At 48.3% G+C, this 16053-nt stretch overlaps 1 protein-coding gene across 1 annotated transcript in view; it reads left to right on the forward strand.

The window, feature by feature from the left end:
• LOC123760112 (uncharacterized) overlaps positions 1 to 16053 on the forward strand; it is a 183142-nt gene that overhangs the window by 25836 nt on the left and 141253 nt on the right. The window lies entirely within an intron of this gene.

The raw sequence follows: 16053 nt of genomic DNA on the forward strand, positions 1-16053 counted from the left end.
GATGTTGATAGAGCTCTCACTCAGAGTACCCATTGCATCTCTGCTTTTCAACTTTTCAACGCTTTTTTTTTTTTTTAAACTTTCTCTGCACATCCTGCCATGCCTCCTGGTCTCATGTGATGTTATTTCTGTGTGCAGGTTTGGGACCATCCCCTCTACTATTTTACACGTGTAAATTATTATGTATCTCTCCAGCCTGCTCTCAAGGGAATATAGATTTAGGCTCTTTAGTCGGTCCCAGTAGTTTATGTTTTACTGAGTGGCTTCTAGCAGTAAAGGATCTCTGCATGCTCTCCAGGTCAGCAATTTCTCCAGCTTTGAAAGGGGCTGTCATTGTGCAGCAGTACTCCACTCTAGAGAGCACTAGCGTTTTGAAAAGTACCATCATCGGTATAGCATCTCTAGTGTGAAAAGTTCTTGTTATCCAACCTGTCATTTTTCTTGTAGTTGTGACGGCTACTTTATTGTGTTCTTTAAGGGTAAGGTCTTCCGACATGAATACACCCAGATCCTTTACATTGCCTTTTCGTTCTATGTTACGATATTTGCCTGAGTTTTGTACGTGGTTTCCGTTTTTATATTTTCATTTTTTCTGTAGCGCATGAGCTGAAACTTATCTTCGTTAAACACCATATTATTTTCTGTAGCCCACAGAAAGACTTGATCTACAACTGATTGGAGGTTTGCCGTGTCCTCTATGTTGCCTACTCTCATGAAAATCCTAGTGTCATCTGCAAAGGATGATACAGTGCTATAGATTGTGTCCTTGTCTATGTCCGATATGAGAATGAAAAAAAGTACTGGAGCAAGCACAGTACCCTGGGGGACTGAGCTCTTCATGGTTGATGGGCTGGATTTTATTTTGTTGACTATTACACATTGGGCTCGTGTTGCAAGCTAGGTTAGGTTGCTGCAACATGCTAGGTTGGTTCCCACTCAGATGCCCCGAGGCCGCCCTGTTTTGGTTAGGTGTTGTTCTCCCTTTTCCCTCCCTGTTCCCGGCTCCGGACCATCTGCGGGTTTCGAGGTTGGGGCGGGGTTTCGGTGGGGCCGAGACTCGAGCGGTTTACGAGGGCTGCCCTGTTCTGGTTGGGGGACAGAGGTTTTCGAGCCTGTTCCTCCTGCTAAGACTTCTGGGTCTTACCAGCGGCCCTTTCCTGCTGCCTTTCCCATGGATTTTCTTTAAGGGCGGAGGGCTTGGAGGACGGCTCTGCCCTGGGGCCTCTGTTGCTGGTTCCCGGGGCTGTGGGGGATGCCTGCTAGTAGTTATGGGGCGGTTTGCTCCTGCCTGGGTTTTCTGCTTTTGGGCGGCGTTTTTCGCTCATCCAGTCTGTTTGCTTCCCACTTTTGCTGGCGTGTTTTCATATCTTTAGCGTCGGTCACAGCCCTCTTGTTCTGGCGGCCATTTTCGTCTGCCGGTTTCCTGGCGTGGCCACCAAGGCGGCTTTGCGGTTTGTTTACATGTGCCTGGGTGTGCGAGCAAGCTTCTTGGGTGAGTTTTCACCTTTTTTCAGGGGTTTTATTCTCCTGTTGTCGTTTCTTTGCTTTTCTGGCGTTTTCTGCCCATTTCCTGTTCCTCTGGGAACGTTTAAGTATTGATTTTACACCGGGTTTCGCTTTTTGTCTGTTTTGGGTCTTGGCCTTTGGGTTTGGGCTCAGTGTCCCTGGCTGTTATGCTTGCTCCCACACCTTGTCCCTCGGTTTTCGGTCTGTTATGACCGTTTCCCATGGGGTTCTGTCTGGGGGCTGTGCTTTGCCTTTCTCTGGTGTTTCTCCGCCGTCAAAATATGGTGGTTTGGCCTCCCCCTGGTTCAATTCCGGGTTCCTTTGGGTTCTTTGGTTTCGTTCCGGAGGTTTCTTCCTCTTGGGTCCCCTTTGTGGGTTCAGGGGGCTTTGTGTTCTCGTGTGTGACCCGGTTTCTGCCTTCTGGAGTTCCGGGATTTTCCTGGCTTGCAGACTGATCTTTTTGGGTCTTGGCACGTGTTGTGGTCTTGCTGGGACTTTGAGGTTTTGTTGTCGAGGTGGGCCTTTTGATGTAGTATTGTGCCTTTTTTGCCTGGCCGGCATGTGCTCTGCCCACTGGTCGGCGGCTTGTAATTTTCTTTTCAAGTGTATGTGTGTGTGAACACATGTACATGTGTACACTGTGTGTGTGCACATGTATATGTGCATACGCATGTGTAATTACCTAAGTGTAATTACCTAAGTGTAACATACCTTGTTACCTAAGCGTATAACATACTTTGTGTGTATGTGTATATGTATGTGTATGTGTATATACATGATATGCATATATGTGTATGTGTACTTTTTCTTTCGGAAGGGGCTCTGTTCCCTTCTCTGTTGACGGGGCGCTGGGGGAGCAGCTTGCTTTATTGACTCTCATATGGTCCCGCTGTTGGTGGGCGCTTTTGGTTGTCTTCCAGAATCTGGTGGCGGCGGTGGACGGCTTCTCCCCCTTTGGGGGGTTCAGAGCTGGCGGGGTAGGCTTCTTCCCCTGCACTTCGTCATGTCATCTTGGTGGGCGTGGTCGATCTGCCCCATCGTTCTGGGGTTCCCCGTCTGCTCTTTGCGGACATGGGCCTTTCGAATCTGCGGTTCTTCTGGACTTTTTCAGTCTGCGCCCTGGATTCTATGCCCTCCTCAGAGGACTGTTGTCTTCTGTCCGGCTTCTGTTGATTCCGGGTGCCTTGATGGTGGCCCTGGACCTCCAGGTCAATTATTGGCACTTGGTGTATTTTTGTATCTTTACCGGATCTTGGTGCCCTGTCTGAGTCTGCTTGAGATTCAGTGTCAAGCCTATCTCGACGACTGGCTGGTGTGGGCTCCCAATTGGTCCGTTTGTCTGCTCGCCAGGGGTGTGGTTCTTTCCAGATCGCCGGGTTTGGTTTCCTGGTGATCTGGAGGCCTTTCCATCCGTTTCCGTCTCGGGTTCGGACCTGGGCCTTGTTTAGGGCTATTGGGCCACTCCTTGTCTTTCCCTCTAGAAGTGTTACTGCGGCTGTGGTCCCGCCTTTGGCTGTTCATGAGGGGGTCCCGGGTTGCTCGAGTGGTTGTGCGGGAGTCTGAACTTTGACGTGCTGGTCTGCCCGCGGGGTCGGGTTTGGCTTCGGCATCTGTTTGGTTCCTTCGGAGACTCCCCTTCTGTTTCTTGCAATCGTTGGGTTCGTTCCTCCGGGGATCTTGTGTTGGTGCTGTGTCACCAGCTTCCTCTTTGGGGTTTTCGGAGTTCCGTGCCTTGGCACCTCCCCGAGCCTTCGCTCGATGTGTTCACAGACAGGTTATCTCTCGGCTGGGGCTTTGTAACCAGTGCTCACCAGGTCGGCCGGGGATGGTGGAGTCTGTCTGTCCGTTGGGCTCACAGCACGGTTCGGGAGTTCGTGGCTGTCTGGTTTGTGCTTCGGAAGGTTTGGGTCACTCGGTGCTCTACCATTCAGCCCCATTCGGACTGTTCTCTGGCAGTTCTTGCCGGAACCACAGGGTTTCTCTTAGGTGTTGACCTTTGGGGTTGGTTCCTTAGAGTGGCTCGTTTTGCTGGTTTCTCGGGGTTTGGCTAACCGTGAAGTTCATGTCCGGGGTGTGTCCTGCAACCTGGCGGACAGCTGTCTCAGTTCATTCCTCTGTTCGCGGATTGGCCAGTCATCGCAGACTCGTTTCGTTGGCTCTGCCGGACATATGGACTCCTGGCCATGGACGTCTTCGAGTCGGTGTGGTCTAGGCGTCACCCATTTTGTGTGGCGCCCCTACCCGCCTGCGAGGCATTCACGTTGGATGCTTTTCGGCAGGACTGGTCGAGGTGGGGGTACCTGTTTCTCTTCTCCTGGTCCAGCTGTTGCTTCGGGTTCTGGCTCGGTTGCAGCCCGTTCTCACGAGAGCAGTCCTTATGGTTCCTAGGTGGCCGGCCCAGCATTCTTTTCAGACGCTGTTTGATAGGTGTCCGAACCCGGGGCGTTTTCCTGCGGCTCCACTTCTTTCGGCAGCTTGGATCGGTCCTGTACGTGACTGGTTCGGCGTTCTCCTTGGTTCTTCGCGTCTGGTATTTTGACGCGGGTATCACCATCTCTGTGGTGTTCAGGTGGCCTTGTTGACAGGGTCCCACCTGCGAGCTTCGTCTTGGCGACAGTATGACGTTCCTGGTGTTTCTCACTGTTGCCTCGTTTTGTGCGGTGCTGGCGGAGCCGCTCCGGCTTGTGTTCAGGGTGGACGTCACATCTGCCCCGTTTCGTACGCTTTCTCGTGTTTTGTTTCACCTCTGGCCTGCTCATGCATCGCCACCACCGTCCTGGTCCTTGTTCAGGGTGCCTTCTTCTCTTCTCTCCTCAGTTTGTGGTAGCCCCTTCGGTTCAGATTTCTGCTCTTTGGTACTGGTGGTAGATTTGTACATGTGCAGCCTTTCTCCATCCTGGCGACAGTCGAGACGGCTGGTTTCCGGAGGGGTTCTTGGGTTATTGATGCTTGATTGGTTTGGCCGGGGGTGCGTCCTGTGTTGTCCGGTTGCGCTTTTTTCCGTTACCTGCGTACCGTGTCTGGGGATGCGCTTTGGTTTGATTCGGTTCCCCTCGTTCCCTTTTTCAGGGCTCGGGTCTCCCAGGTCGTCCGCAGAGTTTTTCAGTCTTCCAGCCTGCGGTCTGTCTTTGCGCCCGTGCTGTTTGGGCGTTTGTAGCTTTTGCTGCTGTGTTGGTGACGTCTAGGGCTCATTTCGGGCGCAGGGAATTGAGGGTCACACAAATTCTTGGCCGCCCATTCTTTATGCGCGTCTGCTCCTGTGCGTTCTTGTTGCCTTGGGTCGCAGGTTGCATCGTGTTGTCTCGGCTTCACGTTGTGGAGTTTGTGGCGGCCGCCTCCCAGTTTAGCTCTTTCTTTTCCCTCTCTTTGGGTATGAAACTCCAGGGAGCCGTAGGGGCTCCCCACAGAAAACCAGCATTGAATGTAATGAAACGCCATTTTCTAGGTGAGGCCCGGAGGCTCCCTGGCAACCCTCCCTCCCACTGGTTCATCGTTTTTTTTTTTTCGCGTTGGTTGAAGCTTAGCTTCCGAATTGAAGCTTGGCAGCCGGCGCGGTAGGTCCGGGGCTCCCCCCTTCCCCTCTTGGGGTGGGTAGGGCTGCGCGAATGATCGGCGTGGCAGTAAAGTGTGATGTTTGCTTGTTTCCTTGGGATTGTAGGGAGTTTCTACCTCTCTGTTTGTTTTTTTGTTTTAGTGTTTACCATGTGGGGTTTGTTTTGTTATGCCTACCTTGCTGTGTGCCTGACCCCAGTCGATGGCAGATAAGGAAAACCCCAACCACAAGAGGGTTTTCCAGTGCCATTGCTCCCTGAAACCTCTCTGAAGGGGCCAGGTTCTGGCACTGGTCCCTAGTAGGTCTGAACTCCTTAGCTAATGTCCCGGTCTAACATACATTAGCCCGATAAGCTCCAGGGAGCCTCCGGGGCTCACCCAGAAAATTGCGTTTCATTACATTCAGTGCTGGTTTTTTGGCTTGCAGGCTGATCTTTTTGGATCTTGGCACGTGTTGTGGTCGTGCCGGGGCTTTGGGTTTTTGTTGTTGAGATGGGCCTTTTGGTGCAGTTTTTGTGCTCTCTTGGTGCCTTCTTCGTCAGGCCGGCGTGGTGCTCTCTGCCCACCAGTTAGGGGCATGTCTTTTTCTTTTCTTTAATTTTTCAATAGTTATTTACATGTATGTATGTATGACTTTATACATTTTGTGTGTGTTGGTATGTATGTATATACAGTATATGCATATGTGTATATATATGTGCATATATGTACATGTATTTATATATATACATTTTCTTTCGAAAGGGGTTCCATTCCCTTCGCTGTTGATGGGGTGGGGGGGGGGGGCAGGTTGCTCTGCTGGCTCTCGCTTGTGGTTGTCTTCTGGCCTCTGGTGGCGTCGGGCGGCATTGCCCTTTGGGGGTTTTGGGGCTGGCAGGGTGGGCTTCTTCCCCTGCGCTTCGTCATGTCATCTTGGTTTGGGTGCGTTTGGACGTGGTCGTTCCTCCCCATCCATCCAAGATTCCCGCTTGTTCTAGTGCAGACACGGGCCTTGCGGTTCTTCTGGTACTCATGCAGTCTGCGCCCTGGATTCTTTGCCCTCTTCGGAAGACTGTTGTCTCCGGTTCAGCTTCTGTTAGGGCCGGGTGCCCAGATGGTGTCCCTGGACCTCAGGGTCACTTCTTGGCACGTCCTCTCCAGGGTTCCGGGACTGGCACAGTTGGTGGTGGGGCTTCAGGCTTGCCATTTTGGTTGCCTTCCCTGCTTTGTACTTGGCACTTAGTGTATTTTGCATCTTTACCGGATCTTGGTGACCTTTCTGCGTCTGCTCGGGATTCGGTTTCTGGCCTACCTAGACGACTGGCTGGTGTGGGCTCCCAGTTGGTCCACTTGTCTGCTCGCCAGGGGTGTGGTTCTTTCCAGATTGCCGGATTCAGTTTCCTAGTGATCTGGAGGCCGTTCCATCTGGTTCTGTCCTGGGTCCGGACCTGGCTGGGTCTTGTTTGGTACTCTTTGACCACTTCTTGTCTTTCCCTCCAGAAGTGCTGCTGCGGCTGTGATCCCGCGTTCGGCTGTTTATGAGGGGGTCCCGGGTCACTCGGCGGTTGCTCGAGCAGTTGTACGGGAGTCTGAACTTTGCCGTGCTGGTTTGCCCGTCGGGTCGGGTTTGGCTTCGGTGTCTGTTCGGTTCCTTTGGGGACTCCCCTTCCGCCTCTCTCGCAATTGTTGGGTTCGTCCTCCAGGGATTGTGTGTTGGTGCTGCATCACAGGCTTCCTCTTTGGGGTTTTCGGGGTTCCGTGCCTTGGCGCCTTCCCGAGCCTTCGCTCGATGTGTTCACGGACGGATTATCTCTTGGCTGGGGCTTTGTGGCCAGTGCTCACCAGGCCAGCCGGGGATGGTGGGGTCCATCCGTCCATCGGGCTTACAACACGGTTCAGGAGTTCGTGGCTGTCTGGTTTGCGCTTCGGAGGATTCGGGTCACTCGGGGCTCTCCCATCCGGCTCCATTCGGACTGTTTCTTGGTGGTTCATTGCCGGTACCACGCGGCTCCTTGGCCTTTGGGGTTGGTCCCTACGAGTGGCTCGTCTGCTGGATTCTCGGGGTTTGGCTAGCTGTGCGTTTCATGTCTGGGGTGTCCTGCATCCTGGCGGAGGGCCTGTCTCGGTTCATTCCTCTGTTCATGGATTGGCCGGTCGTTGCCAATTCCTTTCGTTGACTCTGCCAGACATACATGACTCATGGACATGGACATCTTTGCGTCGGCATGGTCATTCTATTTGGCACTTGCGAGGCTTACCCGCTTGCGAGTCGTTCATGGTGGATGCCTTTCGGCAGGACTGGTCGAGGTGGAGTTACCTGTTCCTCTTCTCCCAGTTAAGCTGTTGCTTCAGGTTCTGGCTCGGTTGGAGTCCTTCCCGAGGAGAGTAGTCCTCGTGGTCCCTTGGTGGCCGGCCTAACTTTGTTTTCAGATGCTGCTTGATAGGTGTCCGAACCTGTGGCATTTCCCGTGGCTTCCCTCTTTCGGCAGGTCGGACCGGTTCTGTACGTTACTGGTTCGGCCTTCTCCTTGGCTCTTCGCGTCTGCTCTTTTGATGCGGGTGTATCACCATTTCTATAGTGGTCAGGTGACTTCGTTGGTGTCTCACCTGCGAGCTTCGTCTCGGCGACAGTATGTGACGTCCTGGCGTTTCTATTCACCATTTTCTTGCTCTTTGTTGGTTGTCTTCTCTTTCGCATCGGGTTGTCTTGTCCTTTTTTGGATTTTCAGGACTGTTAATTGATGCTTCTTACTGTCGCCTCGTATTGTGGGGTGCTGGCTGAGCCGTTGCAGCTTGCGTTCATGGTGGAATTCACATCCGCTCCGTTCCGTATGCTTCTCAAGTTGTTTCACCTCCGGCCTGCTCATACGCTGCCTGAGCTGTCCTGGTCCTTGATCAGGATGCTCTCTTATCCTTCCTCTCCTCAGTTTGTGGTTGCTCCTTCGGTTCAAGATTGTTTTTCAAAGGCCATATTTTGTTGGCATTGGCCGCTGTGGGTCGGGTCAAGAAGCTTCCGGCTCTCCTCTAGCGCAGAAGTTTCTGCTCTTTTGGTCCTGGTGGTTGGTTTGTATGCTTGCAGCCTTTCTCCATCCTTCTGGCAATGGTCGTGATGGCTGCTTTCCAGAGGGGTTCTTGGGTTATTGATGTATGGTTAGTTTGGCCAGGGGTGCGACATGTGTTGTCTGGTTGCGGCTCTTCACCGTTACCTGCATACCGTGGCTGGGGATGCACTTTGGGTTGATCCGGTTCCCCTCGTTCCCTGTTTCAGGGCTCGGGTCACCCAGGTCGTCCGCAGGTTTAAGTCTACCAGCCTGCGGTCTATCCTTGTGCCTGTGCCGTTCAGACGTTTGCAGCTTTCGCTGCTGTGTTTGGTGACGTCTTGGGCTCTTTTGGCCGCAAGGATTTGGGGGTTCCTTGGCACAGGTTCCTAGTCGCCCGTTCTTTTGTAAGCGTGTCTGCTCCTGTGTGTTCTTGGGTTGCAGGTTGCTGCCTCTTGTCTCGACTTCGCGTTTGTTGCAGTCACCTCCCGGGTCAGCCCTTTCCTTCTCTTTGGGTATTAAGCTCCAGGGAGCCGTAGGGGCTCCCCACAGAAAACCAGCGTTGAATGTAATGAAACGCCATTTTCTGAGTGAGCCCTGGAGGCTCCCTGGCAACCCTCCCTCCCACCGGTTGGCGGTTTTTCGCGTTGGTTGAAGCTTAGCTATCGAACTGGTGCTAGGCAGCTGGCGCAGTGAGGTCTGCGGTTCCCCCTCCCCCCTCTTGGGGCGGGGAGGGCTGCGCGGACGATCGGCACAGCAGTAAAGTGTGATGTTTGCTTGTTTCCTTGGGATTGTAGGGAGTTTCTACCTCTCTGTTCAATTTTTTGTTTAAGTTACCATGTGGGGTTTCTTTTGTTATGCCTACCTTTCTGGGTGCCTAACCCTGGTCGATGGTAGATAAGGAAAACCCCGAACCACAACGGGGTTTTCCAGGGCCATTGCTCCCCGAAACCTCTCTGAAGGGGCCAGGTTCTGGCGCTGGTCCCTGGTAGGTCTGAGCTCCATAGCTAATGTCCCGATCTAATATAACATACATTAGCCCGATAAACTCCAGGGAGCCTCCAGGGCTCACCCAGAAAATGGCGTTTCATTACATTCAACGCTGGTTTTTTACAGTTCTTGATGAATATGGAGTTCCAAGAATCGAGGCCTGGTGCAGAGTGCATAGGCATACTGTTTATGGCTTCTTCAAAATCCTGTGGGGATAGGGTGATGTCTGATATATGATTTGATGTTGGTATCATATTCGTAAATAATTCATTTTGGTTATCAATCTTTAGTGTGTTTAGTGGCTCGCTGAAAACAGAGTCGTACTGCTTCCTCAGTAACTCGCTCATTTCTTTGTTGTCATTGGTGAAAGTACCATCTCCCTATCTCAGGGGTCCAATACTAGATGTGGTTTTTTATCTTGATTTTGCATAGGAGAAAAAATATTTCGGATTACTCTTTATTTCACTGATGGCCTTTTGCTCTTTTTGCCTCTCCTGGGTTTTGTATGATTCTTGTAGCATGAGTTCAATTGTTTCTATTTCTCTACCTAACCTTCTTCACCGTTCTTGAGATAGGGTGCGACTCTCAAGTTGTTCCGCGATTCGTTTTCTTCGCCTATAGAGGGAATGACGTTCCCGTTCCAACCTGCATGTCTTCCTCTTTTTTCTTAGGGGTATGCGGTTTGAACATATTTGAAGAGCTACTGAGCTTATTTTTTTCCAGGCACTGGTTCAGGTTTGCATTTTCTAGTTGTTCTTCCCAGTTTATTTCTGTGAAGTCTTGGTTTATTTGCTCCCAGTTTATCTGTTTATTATTGAAGTTTAATTTGCTGACATCTCCTCCACCGGGAATCGGGACTGGTTTTGAAGGTGTATTCCCCATGCTTGTCAGAACTTCAATTAAGTTGTGATCTGAGTAACAAGTATTTGTAATCATTATGTTCCTGATCAATTCATCATTATTGGTGAAAATGAGATCCAGCGTGTTCTCCTTCCTAGTTGGTTCTACTATTTGCTGGTTTAAGACAAACCTGTCGCACATCTGTAGCAGGTCATTTGCATGTAATTACCTAAGTGTAGTTACAGGATGAGAGCTACGCTCGTGGTGTCCTGTCTTCCCAGCACTCTTTGTCATATAACGCTTTGAAATTACTGACGGTTTTGGCCTCCACCACCTTCTCACCTAACTTGTTCCAACCGTCTACCACTCAGTTTACAAAAGAGATTTTTCTTATATTTCTCCGGCAGCTTTGTTTCGTTAGTTTAAATCTATGACCTCTTGTTCTTGAAGTTCCGGGTCTCAGGAATTCTTCCCTATCAATTTTATCGATTCCTGTTACTATTTTGAACGTAGTGATCATATCGCCTCTTTTTCTTTTATTTTCTAGCTTTTGCATATTTAATGCCTCTAACCTCTCCTTATAGCTCTCGTCCTTCAGCTCTGGGAGCCACTTAGTGGCATGTCGTTGCACCTTTTCCAGTTAGTTGATGTGCTTCTTAAGATATGGGCACCATACAACCACTGCAAATTCCAGCTTTGGTCTAACAAAAGTCGTGAACAATTTCTTTAGTATTTCTCCATCCATGTATTTAAAAGTAATTCTGAAGTTAGAAAGTGTAGCATAGGCTCCTCGCACAATGTTCTTAACCCCTTAACTGCGTTGCCTCCAAATATGACACCCCCGCAGTGTGCAGGAAATAAATTCTCTGGAAAAAATTCTTTTTTCTTTTTAAAGTGTCAGAAACCCTTTCCTCAGTATGGGTATGTAGAAAAAAAATCGAAATTGTACTTACTTTGGCTGCAAGGGGGTCCTGTAAGTTGGGGCTTGACGTCATCATTCCCTGTTCGCCCGTGACGTACGCTCCCGGAGCTAGTAGGGCGCTCGGGGCGGGGCGCGCGAGTTGCCGCGAATATATTTTCGTTCATTTTTTTTGCACAGTTCCAAATACATTTTATTTGTTTTTACGTGCTAATCCTATGTATAGTGAACACGTACACTATATTATGGCAGTAAAACATCTGTACTGTCCGAAGACACTGTGTTACGTGCATGACACTTGTGTACACATATGCAGCACATATTTACTATGTATCATGCTAATATATGTATATATACAATCTATTTACACACTATACACTGTCACACACTATATACATTCACCATCAACACATTCAGAACACCGCGAGTGAGAGCTGCCACACCCAGCCAGCCCTCCCTCACTTCTCCAACATTGTATTCACCAACTTTGCCCCTCCCATCATACAGTTATTCACACCAATGTTTCATGTTCATTTATGTATATTTACAACATATGTACACACTATACACTGTCACACACTATATACATTTACCATCAACACATTCAGAACATCACGTAGCAGCTGCTTCGTATGGGCCAATAGGAGCTGCCTCGTATGGGCCAATAGGAGCTGCCTTGTATGGGCCTATAGGAGCTGCCTCGTATGGGCCAATAGGAGCTGCCTCGTATGGGCCAATAGGAGCTGCCTCGCATGGGCCAATAGGAGCTGCCTCATATGGGCCACTAGGAGCTGCCTCGTATGGGTCAATAGCAGCTGCCTCATATGGGCCAATAGCAGCTGCCTTGTATGGGCCAATAGGAGCTGCCTCGTATGGGCCAATAGGAGCTGCCTCGTATGAACCACTAGGAGCTGCCTCATATGGGCCAATAGCAGCTGCCTCGTATGGGCCAATAGCAGCTGCCTCGTATGGGCCAATAGTAGCTGCCTCATATGGGCCAATAGCAGCTTCCTCGTATGGGCCAATAGGAGCATTTGGCCATGAACACATTGAGAACACCTCGAGTGAGAGCAGCCATACCCAGCCAGTCTCCCTCACTCCAACATCTTACTCGCCAACATTTCTCCTCCCACCATGCTGTTATAGGTCTTATTACACATGTTCTATATACCTATCTACATGTTTTATTTACCAGAACTATGCAAGTAAGCCGGTACTTTGTCCAAACAGTACAGTGGCCACCATACACTGCATGTAAAATCACACAGCAGACGACGCTACGATTACGTCACCTCCCTCACCAAAATAGCTCCTCTCAACATTCTTCTGTTGCTGTTCTTACACTATATATACCCATGTACATATGTGTTCCCCATAGCGAACCACTAAGATAGTATGGTGAGCAAAACAAGAGTGGCAGCCACACACACACAATGAGTCTACCTCAATTCTCGCCCTCCCTCCCTCACCAAAATTCCTCATTCCACAATACTATGCACAACGCTAATTATAACCACAATCCTGCTATTATCACAATCCTGGTCACTAATTCCTGTAAATGAATAATTGACCACACGTTTATTTTGAAAAGGAACCTAAGAAATCATTTGAAGATTCCTAGATGGACGAAATAATGCTGTGGTGCTGTGGCTAGCGCTGTGAACATCGTGAACAGCATTGAATCACTGATATTTGAACATTGTACCCAGTCATTATCACACTCAGGCTCTTCTATAATACTATCATAGCTAAATAATACAAGTTATATATATACAGTGGAACCTCTATTAACGAGTGGCTCTATTAACGAGTTTTTCCAGTAACGAGCAAGCCACTCGCAGCAAATTTGTCTCTATTGACGAGCTCGCCTCTATTAACGAGTGAAACCACATGGCGCTTCCTAGCGTCTCGCGGGTTCTCGCAAATTCTCGGACGCCTGCGACGCCAGTGTTGTTGTTGTATCTCACACGACAAGCATCCCTCTGGATTTATTTGAGTTTTTCTTTGGGTTTTTAGTGGTTTTGCGACTACAATTTGTAACACACGATGTCTCCAAAGAAGCTGCTTTGTAAAGATAGTGTTTTCAAGAGGAAGAAAGACACAATTATTATGGATTTCAAGAAGGAAATTGTAGCAAAGCATGAGTGTGGTGTCTGTGTGATTGATCTCACAAGGAAGTATGGCAGGTCCTCATCAACAATTTACACCATTAGTAAGGGAATGAGGAGGTAAGGGAGGATGCTGCCTCTTCCACTGAGATCAGGGAAGTGTTTGGAATGTTTGAAAAGGTGAACGCATTCTTGGAAAAGCTGCCCTGATAAAGCAGTGACAACCCAGTGTGTGAAAATGTTTAATTTTTTTTTTTTTTTTTTTTTTTGAGATATATACAGGAATTGTTACATTCTTGTACAGCCACTAGTACGCGTAGCGTTTCGGGCAAGTCCTTAATCCTATGGTCCCTGGAATACGATCCCCTGCCGCGAAGAATCGTTTTTTCATCCAAGTACACATTTTACTGTTGCGTTAAACAGAGGCTACAGTTAAGGAATTGCGCCCAGTAAATCCTCCCCGGCCAGGATACGAACCCATGACATAGCGCTCGCAGAACGCCAGGCGAGTGTCTTACCACTACACCACGGAGACTGCAAATAATTAATTTATCACTTTGTGATAACACTTTATGAAAGTGTTATCACTTTCACAGGTATATGTCGCTTGAACGTAATACACTTTTTTTCTCTTGAATGCACCCAAACACCGCGCTCAAGCATCATTTGAGCAAATATTTCTATAAAATCCAATACTTATCCGATCGACTTGGGGATTGTATACATGTTTGCCATGAAATTTCCGTTTTCTTTAATAACCACATTGCCTATTTGAGAAAACGGCATTGTATTGTATCTTCGTGGTAAGACTATTATATTGTTGACACAATGAGTGTATTCAACGTAGTTTTTTTATTTGGTGCTGGTCTAACGCAAACCTTGTGTGACATTTGAAATGAAATTTGGGTGAAATTCCCAAGAAGAGAGAGTCCGCCTGACTCAGAGGTGGATTCTCCTTCCACACCATAACCCCTCTCATCCTTCCCACCTCCCCATCGTCTCCCTCAAGCCAGCAACTACTCTTCATAAGGTAAAGTAAATATTAAAACACTACAACAAAACATTTATATTTACATGTGCAGTATTATATTTACATAAAAAAAAGTCATACAAGTATGGATGTTTTTGGGAGTGGAACGGATTAAATTTATTTTCTTTATTTTAAATGGGGAAATTTGTTTCCAAAGACGAGTTTTCCAGGTAACGAGCTCGGTGCCAGAACGGATTAAACTCGTTAATAGAGGTTCTACTGTACAGTATTTTGACATTATTAGGCGATGCTGTGGTCACACGCTGAACAGCAGTGCTGTGCGCTCATGCTGCGAGCGCCAGCCTTGGTTCCTCACACACTACTGAGGCTCCCACACCCGGGAATGTGGACCACGATTTTTTTTAAAGATGGCGTCTGTTTACAAGAGTCCTGAGGAAGTTGATGTGAACCCCATGTAGCCGCGGGAGTTTTGAATGGAACGTGAAAAATACAAATACCCGGAGGCGCGTTGCGCAAGCCAGACGTGAGCCTGCAGGCGCGTTGCGCAGTTTTAAGGGTTAATGTGGTCTTCAGGTGACAGTTTTCTATCTAGAACCACCCCTAGATCCCTTTCTTTATCAGAATTCTTTAAAGATTTCTCACATAATTTATAGGTTGTGTGGGGTCTATGTTCTCCAATTCCACATTCCATAACATGGCATTTATTCACATTAAATTCCATTTGCCAAGTGTTGCTCCATATACTTATTTTGTCCAGGTCTTCTTGAAGAGCATGACAATCATTTAGGTTTCTTATCTTCCCTATTATCATCAGCATCATGTTCAGCATCAAGGACATCATCAGCAAACGTGTTCATATAATTCTGTATTCCCATTGGTAGATCGTTTATGTAGACAATGAACATTACCGGTGCAATAACTGAACTCTGTGGTACTCCACTCGTGACATTCCTCCAATCCGATACTTTGCCTCTGATTATGGCCCTCATTTTTCTGTCAGTTAGGAAATTTTTCATCCGTGTTAGAAGCTTACCTGTCACCCCTCCAATTGCCTGTTCATTTAGGTTACTTCCTGGTATTCTTTCTGATATTACTGTATTAGCCAGGTGCTTCCATTTCAGGTGCCATAGGTTGAAGACCCCAAGCAGGGTGATGTTCAGGGCTTTATTTGTGAGGTTTTCCAAGCAGTGTTCTATTTTCATTAGTTGGTCTTTTAAACTGCTGAGGGTTTGCCTCTGGTGACTTATATAGAAGGACAATAACTACATTTAGGATCTCTCTTTTGATTATCAGTACTTCCACCATATCATTTGAGGTGTTTAGCAGGCCAGTACAGATGAGTGTGTCTTTGACGTAGAGGCTGACCCCACCCTGTAGCCGGTGTTTCCTGTCACATCTGGAAAGATTGTACTCTGAGATCCATATTTCACCATCATGATAGTCCTTTGTGTGAGTTTCCATTAGGGCTGCAAACACTGCATTTGCCTTACGAAGACCAGCTATAAAATGAACTTTGTTGGATTTGCATGTTTTTATACCCTGGAGATGTTGGCAAATATAAATGATGTTATCGTGTTAGTGGAAGTGCTGGATGCTTTACTTGGTGTAAATATCTGAGACTCTGGTAGGGAGGCCACTGTGTTTGCGTCCTCTCTAGCATTTGACTGAGATGGTGGTAGAGTCTGGTCATTTTTAGCCATTCTTCTCCTCTTTCTCTTGCTAAAAAAATCATCCCGGTCGATGGAGTTGTGGCTGTTTTCATAGTGGCGGTCTGTCGGTTTTATTTGCCTGGTACCTCCTATATGAAAAGCTGGACATTCTGTATTGTAGCACTCTTTCCTGTCTAAAGAGTTCTTGCAAATTTCTGGGTGAAAGAATTCACAGCTTTTGGTACATTAACCCGTACTGAGGAGGTTTCTGCACTTTCTAGGATGATCGTACTTACATGTTCCATTTGTTCTTCCCGATATCCCATGCTTACAGGTACCCCATTTGTAATACCAACAGATTTTGGGTCCCTGTTTTGTTTGTTTCCCTTTGCCAGGGACCGCGCTCTGTTGTGGCGCCCCCGGTATTATGCTCTGCTCCGGCGCCATCGACACTGCTCTGTGCTCCGACGTCCCTGACTCC

The sequence above is a fragment of the Procambarus clarkii genome, chromosome 16, assembly GCF_040958095.1.
Source record: "Procambarus clarkii isolate CNS0578487 chromosome 16, FALCON_Pclarkii_2.0, whole genome shotgun sequence".
Classification (NCBI taxonomy): Eukaryota; Metazoa; Arthropoda; class Malacostraca; order Decapoda; family Cambaridae; genus Procambarus; species Procambarus clarkii.